Source organism: Mustela putorius, unplaced genomic scaffold (genome assembly GCF_011764305.1).
Source record: "Mustela putorius furo isolate JIRA1106 unplaced genomic scaffold, ASM1176430v1.1 tig00001069_pilon_pilon_pilon, whole genome shotgun sequence".
NCBI lineage: Eukaryota > Metazoa > Chordata > Mammalia > Carnivora > Mustelidae > Mustela > Mustela putorius.
Genome location: NW_025421558.1, coordinates 652,709 through 662,156, shown reverse-complemented (window position 1 = coordinate 662,156; position 9,448 = coordinate 652,709). Strand labels below are relative to the sequence as shown.

The 9,448-nt window shown below is 40.7% G+C and overlaps 1 long non-coding RNA gene across 1 annotated transcript; it reads left to right on the top strand.

The window, feature by feature from the left end:
• Nucleotides 1-604: 604 nt before the first annotated feature.
• Nucleotides 605-6,652, top strand: LOC101685096. The gene is made up of 3 exons (XR_001179790.2): nt 605-774; nt 3,987-4,269; nt 6,440-6,652. It is a non-coding gene; the product is annotated as an uncharacterized LOC101685096 (long non-coding RNA).
• The last annotated feature ends 2,796 nt before the right edge of the window (nt 6,653-9,448 follow it).

Sequence of the window (9,448 nt, the reverse complement as noted above, 5' to 3'; positions counted from 1 at the left end):
ATTTTTTGCCAGTTGGCTTCTAAAAATGCATAATCTGAGATATTAAGAAATCAGATATTTTTTCCTCACAATGTACATTCTGAAAGTGGTGAAACAAACACTGCCTTCCTTTCAGTGCCGTAGAAAACTGGCACAGAGAATTTGACTGACTAGCTGAAGATAGCACAAGTTAGTCAGAAACATGTTTACCATGAGGGGCAGGGGTCTTAATCTCCAGTTCTTGCATGCTGGGGCCTCTTCTACATTCTCAGTCAGGCTCTCTTTCACTTCTCAGTACCCAGAATGCCTCAGAGAGTTCCATTACCATACACTTTATGGAAAGGGTAAGAAACAAATGGGGAAGAAAGAAACAGGGAAGATTACTGATTGGGAGTTGTAAATGTTTGGCTTCAGATGTCTGTGGTTAGCCTCAAGTAATACAATCCAATTCTTCCTACTCCCTTTGCTCTCAGTAATGAATAACTAAGGCTATTAAGATTGAACAGAAATTTCTTTGCATTTATTTTTCTTTTGACCATGAAAAGTCTCATCGGGATGTTGCCATGGAGACCATGATGTCATAAGCAACACAATGTACTGCACTGAAACCCCAGAGAATCAAAGACAGGGCTTGATGGAAGAATTTTCTGGGCTGGTTTATTGCACTTAACAAGAAAATGGAAACTTGACTTGAGAGAGAAAAAACATTTCTAAATGCTGCACACTGCTGGGGGTCAGTTGATGTGGTCAGTGAAAACGCCACGGAAGAAAGTGCCTCTTCAGACACACAAAGAGGTCAGAGTGAGGGGGTAAACAGAGTGTGTGACCAAACTGGCTGCACTTTGGACAGACTGTTCCCAAGCTGAGATGGTCCAATTTTGGATAACATAGCAAGATCTTTCTACTGAATTTTTAAGTCATGTTGAAAATTCACTGTCATATTTAATAAAAATAGGGAACTCATAGATGAAGTAAATCAGAATAGATGGGGCTTAGCAGAGTTTTGTGTGCACAGGATCACATGAGTTATGGTCTTATTCAGTGTCAAGTGTTGGGCACTATTCCCTTCCTTTACACTCAGTCCTCACCACCCAAGGTATTTCCTAGCTCACCATCAGAGGTGGGTTTTTTGTTTTGTTTTGTTTTGTTGTTGTTTTTGCTCCAGTCATTGTGCAAAACACAACTTTGCACAGAAGGAAAAAACGAACAAAATGGAACAAAAAATGCAATCCTAAAGGAAAAAGCTTAAAGAAACAAAAAAGACCTGAGGACAGATCACTGGGAGTGATAGATTTGAAAAGCTGCAGGCTTGTTTACTAAAATAGGTGTTGAAAATGACAGAGGTGTATGATGAGCAGGTATGTACCTGTCAGAGAATCAGCATGTTCCTGATCTATTCTGAGATTATCTCGGATATATGGAGTGGTGCTAACTTCAATTTAAGAGTTTCAACTTCGTTTGAGTTCCTGAAATTTTTTGTGGAAAGGATTTTAAAGCATATGGGATTATATCAGGGTAGATTTTCTATAATAAAGAACTTTCTTTGTGAAGACATGTTCATTTCTTACCTTTTTGGGGGGGAGAGTGAAATTCATATAACATAAAATTCATCATCTTTAGGTGAACAATTCAGCAGCATTTAGTACATTCGGCAGTGTTGTACATACACCACATCTACTTAGTTTCAAAACATTTTAACTACTCCCAAAATAAAGCCTTGTATCCATTAAGCTGTTACTCTCAGATCCTCCCTCCCTCCAGTCCTTGGCAGCTACCAATCCACTTTCTGTGTTAATGTAGTTACCTTTTCTGAATATTTCCCACAAATGGAAACATAAAATTTGTAATCTTTTCTGTCTGGCATCTTACACTTAGCATGTTTTCCAGGTTCACCTTCATTGTAGCATGGATCAACTCTTCATTCCCTTTGTGGCTAAGTAATGTTTCATTATATGCATGAACAATAATTTGTTCATCCACCCATTCATTGCTGAACGTGTAGATTATTTCTACTTTTTAGCTATTACGAGTAGTGCTGCTGTGAACATTTATGTACATGTACTTGTTTGAGTCTCTGTTTTCTGTTCTATGGGTCTATACCTAGCAGTGGAATTTCTGGATCTTATGACAACTCTATATTTAACTTCTTGAGAAATTGCCAAACTAATTTTCACAGTGATTGAGCCATTTCTGCATTTCCATCAGCAATTTATTTATTTTTTTTTAAAGATTTTATTTATTTATTTGACAGAGAGAAATCACAAGTAGAAGGAGAGGCAGGCAGAGAGAGAGAGAGAAGCAGGCTCCCTGCTGAGCAGAGAGCCCGATGCGGGACTCGATCTCAGGACTCTGAGATCATGACCTGAGCCGAAGGCAGCGGCTTAACGCACTGAGCCACCCAGGCGCCCTCCATCAGCAATTTATGAAGATTCCAATTCCTCCACATCTTCACCAACATTTGCTCTTTTCCACTTTTTATAGTCATCTAAGTGGGTGTGGAGTGATGTCATTGTAGTTTCAATTTGCATATGAATGAGGACTATTTTTTCATGTTTGTTAGCCATTTGTTTATCTTCTTTTGAGAAATGTCTGTTCATATTCTCCTATTTTATTGAAGTTCTACATTATCTGCTTGTTTTTTTTTTAACTTCTATAAAATGTCCAGAATAAAAGAGTTCCTTGCCGTCTCCTCGAAGTGCTTGCCTTCCTCTTCCTAACATCCTTTCAGCTTTATTCCTTAATAACGAGGTAACTGGTGTCAAATCATGCAAAGAATAGGGAACAATCAGCAAAATAATTACTGGGTGTGCCCTGAAGAAGGAAAGAAATGACTCTACCACTCTCTTCTGCTTTTGGCACTTCTGTGTAAGTCATTCAGCCATGTTCCAATCACTGTTATCTGGGCATCTTTCCTATTGCACGAGGTCACCTAAACTCAATTTCAATTTCTATTCTGTTAGATATTGATGCTGGTTCTCATACAAAAATGTTCTCATTGGACAGTGAGGTAATGGAGGTCAGAGAATCAATAGTTGCCGAAACTGTACAACTATTACCAGCAAGCAAGGACTAGAATCCAGGCCTCCTGATTCCTTTATCTGTGTTTATTTTACTGCACATCTCTGCCTCCACCCTGCATCAGGAAGAAGTGGAAGGGCAGGAAAAGCTTTCACTGGGGAGTGTTAGTAAAAAGCGAGAAAAACAAGAAATATCTTTCATGTCATTATTCTTCAAGAGTTACTGGCAGGGAGCAAGAGGTGACAGTGAAGATTAAATAGAATTTTTGCAGTTTCGTGGGGTTTCCACTGGAATGCCTTGAGGAACTCCAGCTGTTTCCTCATCTGGGCATGTTGAGGTTTTTTTCCCAGCTCGCTGTTTACTGCATGCATATAGCATAGAAGGGGATGTGAGATTCTGCTGCCTCACTGCTTTCCCTGCAGGTGACCTAATAACTTCTCCTTGCAGATCTAGTCCATGTGGGTGATACCCTCTGCCAGTGGAAACCTGTAGCTAAATAACAGAGGGTAGGCCAGAGAGAAGCAACCAAAGATATGGTTAACCTCCTTTACTTTTCTGCACTGAGGAAGGCTAGACCACTCCCCTGCTGAGGGGACATCGCCTATGTAGTTGCTGCCTGAGAGGCCTTTATACCTTCGGCATCCACCCTGAGTGAAGACTAGAAGAGCGCAGGCCTTGGAGTCAGAAAGTGAGGTCAGTGTTTGGCTCTCAGCTGCTAGTAACTAGGCATAGGACTGTGGACAAGTCGCTCAAACTCCATGAGCTTTACTCCACCCCCCCATAAAAGGGAAATGGCAATATGTATCATCTCTTATAAAAATAAGATGCACAGACCTGTACCCCTGGGGATAAAAATATATGTTTATAAAAATAAGATGAGATATTGTAAGTAAAACACTACTACATGTGTACGTACATATACATATACTGTCTAGAACTTAGTTTGTGCAAATAAGTGGTGATTCCACCTTTACTTCCTTTTGCTTCAGCCCTTGCTCTCCTGACCAACCTGAGTGGACAGCCCACCTGAGCTCTAAGTACGTGATGGGAAGGACTCACCTGGATGGCCTGCATTATCTGGACCACAGGACAGCAGCGCCTGGCCTGAATACTGAGACAGCTACTTTCAAGTCCTCAGCTGCCATGACCCATCAGCAATAATCACTAAACCAACCCTTCCTCCCTTGCCCAGACTCACTTTATTCAGAGTCTCATTGGAATTGTGAACTGTCTTTCACTCCACTGGTGATGGAAAACATTTGCTTTTTTCAGGTAAGAGAAAACCTACCTATCAATAACAAGGTTGGAAGAGTTTCCTTAATTGCATTCCAAAGCTTAGTATTTAACTCTAGATTTTCTATTATTCTATATGTTGGCTTTAGGATTCCTATCTCAACACCTTAAGTCAGACTGTAAACTCTCCAGAAGGAAGAGATGCCTTATATTACAATATTCTCACGTTGTGCCTAGCACAGTATATTCAAGAACCGCCTCTTTACTTCACTGAGAGCCAGTTTGGGTAGAGATCAAATGTACCTCAAGCTAAAAGAATTCATTGAATAGTGGCAAAAAGTTTAAGGTGAAGCTGTAAGCCTGGGTCTGGTCCAAATCTGTAAGACTGGATAGATTTTTAACTTGTAGGAGAAAGAAAGAACATTAAGGAGTTAAATGAAAAGAACCAGGAGCATATCTTTGCTGAAATCCTGGAGACTACAGGTCTCCTCCACAGAATTCTTTAGTGCTTCCTGTCTATGCCCCGATTTGGCATATAAGCTCATTAGAATGGTTATCATTTTATGCATACATACCTTAGCCTTGAACTGTTGGAGACCAAGAACCATATCCTTTTGATCTTTGTACCCTGCCTGTCTAACATAGTGCTGGCCACATTCTGAAGGCTCAATAAATGGGGTAGTTGATGGTGATTGGCATATTCTGTCCTTGAAGTTGAGGTGACATTGAGATGTTCACCAGAGCTTAGAAATAAGGCTTCTCTCTGAAGGTTACGCCAATAAATCAGTTCTTGATCTGTTATCTCTAGAAAACACTTTGTAAAACATTATGTTCTGCAAGCAAAAGATCAGGGACAGGAAAATGAATAACTGCATTCATGGGTAAAAAAAAAAGAAAAAAGAAAAAACCTGAAGCCTAATCAACGCTATTATTTTTATTTGTTTTTAAAGAGAGAATGTGCGGGCACCAAGAAAATGGTGCCCATGGAGCCTAGAAAGTGAGACCTTGTCAATGATAGTCCCACACTGTTCTGAGCAGAGAATATGACAGGGCCACCAGAATGTTCTCTGACTTGGTGGTGTCACTGTTCTTTGAGCTGCCCGAGGGTCTGGACCAGAGTATCTCAGTTTTTATTACTAAGCTGTCAGTTCCATCCAAGAAGAGGCTGTCTAGTTTATCATCGTGTCCTTGGCATCTATCATGGTGCCTGACATGTGACAGGTACTCAAATATTTATTGAATTAATGAATATTTCTTTTTTTAAAATATTAAAACTTCCCTTTCCTTTAGGGTAACTTGAAATTAAAACTAAATTATATATATATATATATATATATATATATATATATATATATAGAATCAAATTTAAATAATTACAAATTGAATATGTTGTTGTTGTTGCTGTTTTCAGTATTATGCATCCCACTTCCTCCTGGAAAGCCTTACTTGCTATTCAAGGACAGCAGGCCTCTCACTCCCCTTTTCAAATGCCACCAGAGGTTCTTTGGTTTAGGAACCACCAGTCTGGATGTCTATGGTCTATCCTTTGAATCTGTGCTCATCAAGGAACCTCTGGATCATTATAGTATTTTGTCATTTCTAAGAAGTGATGCATATATTTTTATACTTCTTTGTTTATAACATTCAGAAGTATCTTGTAAAGAGCATATTTAATACAGTACTGGTCTTTTTTTAAAAAATGGTTCTCTAAAAAAAAGTGGTAATTAATCCATGATGTAATCTAATTATCAGTAATATTTAAAAATTACAGAAATATAGTAACTCAACTTCTTTTGTACTTTAATACCAGGAATAGGGAGCATAGATGATAGTTTTATAAAATCCAGAAACTGGAAAGAAATAACTACTTTATAAATGAATAATTCAAATTCCGATTTACATATCCACCTCCGAGAGCTCTATTATCTTGATTAGGACCCGAGAGCTGATCCAATCTGAGACACTGAGCAAATGGAGTTCCTAGTGACACAGTCTGTTTTCCCCAGTGACTGATGAGGCCTCTCTGGGCACTAGGGCTTCTTCTTTCCTCCCTTGTATCAGCTTTGTCATACCAAAACATGGCAATTTGATTTCGACCTAAATCTCTTCTATCATAACTAGGCAAAGTAATAGATATTCTCAGGACCATCACTCTTAAGTAGTCATAAGATCAGTAATATAGTATTTTTTTTTCTCAAAATCTATTCAGTGAACATCCAAGCCACACCCTCCTACTCAAAATAAACCATCTCCAAATATCCCACCATCTGCCACCTGTTTCTTCTACATTTCCCCCTGGTTCCTGATGCTGGGTCACCAAGGTTACACCCCAACTGTTCCGATGATAGCTGGGTGCCAGTGCTGTCCCGTGGAGAATGCACAAGCCACCTTCACTAGGAACTGCTTCCTCCAGATCCAGAGACCCCAGAACAATAAATGTTAATTTACATCTTTGTAGTTTCATACTGTGACTCTCAGTGACACCACTTTTATTGCACTTTGAATCCCTCTTCCAAAGACTGTCAAACTCTGAAAGTACAGTACTGGGATTCTGATGGTCTCCTCAACACTTGAAGCTCTTCCCCTTAGTTAGCACCCAGGCTGTACTGCTGTTACAAAGAAACAAATGGTGGCTTAAATAAGAGAAGAGTGTATTTCTATCATCGCATAATCCAGAGGTAAGCAGTTCTGCCATCTTGAACATCCTGATTCATACCAGAGTCCCAGGCACATGCTCCAGCTGTCACCGTGGACTCACGGCTGGTGGGGAGGTGTGAGTAGAGTGATAGGGTCAGGCCTTTTCCTCCTTCTCAGCACAAAGCTTGTACATCCTGACTTTGTATCCAGCAGGCAGTTCACTCCACATACTAGAAGAGTTAAAAGCCAGCTACTGTTTTATAAAGAGGAGAGATTTTTTCTATTTTTTTTTTCCGTGATGTATTGTCACTGCCCATCCAGTTCTTGCTCCCCAAGCAGAGGGATGCCTGGAAGGCCCATACACATAAAGGTACTCAGACTAATCTGAATTAGGCAGATCTCCATAGCACCCACTTAAAAGTAATGAGAATCAAAGAAGGAAGGTGAATAAAACACATACTAGGAAACAAATTCATTTTATTTATTATTCATTATTTTGTAAAACATAGGTTCTGCACTTGGCACTGGGCATACAGGTGAATTAGGCAGGCACAGTTTCTGTGCTGGACATCTATACCCAGTCTCCAATTTTCTCCACCCTCCCCTCTGTTAGATAATGTCAGTGGGCTCCCTTGTCCTTGGGTCCCCAGCAGAAACTGGAGTGAGAGAAGAGAGAGTGAAGTAGAGGGTATCTGTGACCCTGGCTCTCTTCCTGTGAAGTCAGCTTGAGTTGGCATGTCCTTCAGTCAAAGCACCTGTTCCACTCAGAAGGTTCCTCTGCATTTGATTGTTTTACTCCAGCTTCAGGGACTACTCCCTTCTCTCAAGAGGTGAGAGAAGGGAGCCCCAAGTTCTGATGTATAACTAAGGTGATTGCATCATCCTAGATATCTAAGATTTCTTTCAGCTCAAACACTTTCCAGCTCCAATGTTCTATGGTTCTATGCAAGAAAGTAAACAGGAATATATGGTATTTCCTGAGAAGTTGCAGAGCACATTTTGGTAAAACAAAATAGTCATGATTTTTACAGCCCTGTATGGTCTTTGAAGACATTTCTTCCAGTTATTACTCAGATAGTACAACCCTGAAACACAGCAATATTTACTGTGTTCCTTTTACGGGTGAGGAAAGCTGCTAACAGGCTTCCTTAAGATGGTGCTCCTTTCAGTGTTTTCTCCATGTCGTTAGAGTGACATTTCTAAAAATAAAGTCTGCCCTGTCTGTCTCTTACTCAAAACCTTCAGTGGCTCCCCATTGCTTACATGATAAGGTACAAGCACCTTGTCAAGTCGTGCAAGGCCCTACTGCTTCCCCAGCCTCACCCACTGCTGCCTCCCTGTTCTCTATGGTTCAGCAGCCCCGACCCATTTGTAATCCCCCCCCAACACATTTTCTTGTAGGAGGAGAGAGAAGAAAGAGAAGTGTTACCGGAAACAAAAGTAAAGGGCATTTGAGATTGAGGAAGTACTCAGAAGGGTCAAGAAAGATCTGGACTGGAATGCTTTGATAGTTAGCAGGCACCAATGGCTCTGGAGAGAGGAACCCTGGGAGGAATGAAACAGAAGCGGGGAGTGGGGACAGCTCTAAAGAGAACTCTGTCAGGGAACTTGATCTGTACAGGAAAAGAAGCACTACAGACATAAAGAAAAAGCCAAGGTAGACAACAAAAATTCTAAAGTTATGGATTCAGGATTAATATGATAGTTTGACAGGGAAAAACAACAGAGAGGTGTACATTGACAGTAGCAAGAGAAAGGCCACCTTTATGAGCAAGTTTGTTGCCATCATCAAAGAAGACTTGATCAAGTCTTCTTTGATGATGGCAACAAGCCCTGCCACATAGCCCCAAACCAGGCGAGGGGCACTGCTTCTTCCACAAGATCCTGTGCCTTCCCTGCCGTAGCATCCGTCACCCCAAACTAAACTTCTCTCTGTGGATTTCTTCATCTCATACACTGTAAGCCACCGAAATGAGCTTACTGTTTCTGTCACAATTCCTCTTAAAGCAACCAGAATGTATCGTCTCACAGTACCAGATGTCAGAAGTCCAATATGGGTCTTGTGGGTCTAAAATCAAGGGGATGGTAAAATTGTGCTCTTTCTGGAGACTCTCAGGGTGAGTCCATCTCCTTACCATTTCCAGCTTCTAGAGGCTGCCCATATTTCTTGAGTTATGGCCCCTTCTTCAAATCACTCAGGCCTCTGCTTCTATTACCACATCCCCTTCTCTCTGACTCTGATTTTACTGAAGGACCCTCGTAATTACAGTAGACCCACCAGCTGATCCAGAATAATTCCCATTTTAAGGTCCTTAACTTAAGCACATCTACAAAATCTCTTCTACTGTGCAAGGTGACATAGTCACAGATCGGGAGGATTAGGATGCAGAATATTGGGTGGCCCCCACTCTGTCTACCACACCCTTCAGGGCAGGTCCTACATTAGCCATCACTGTATCCCAAATGCTTGGACAATAGAATATGCTCAATGTCCATTCTCTTTCCCATCTAGTCTTTATATACTGCTCTCACGTATTCTTTTATTCAGTTTGAAGAGCTACCCTACTGAGGGGAAAATCAT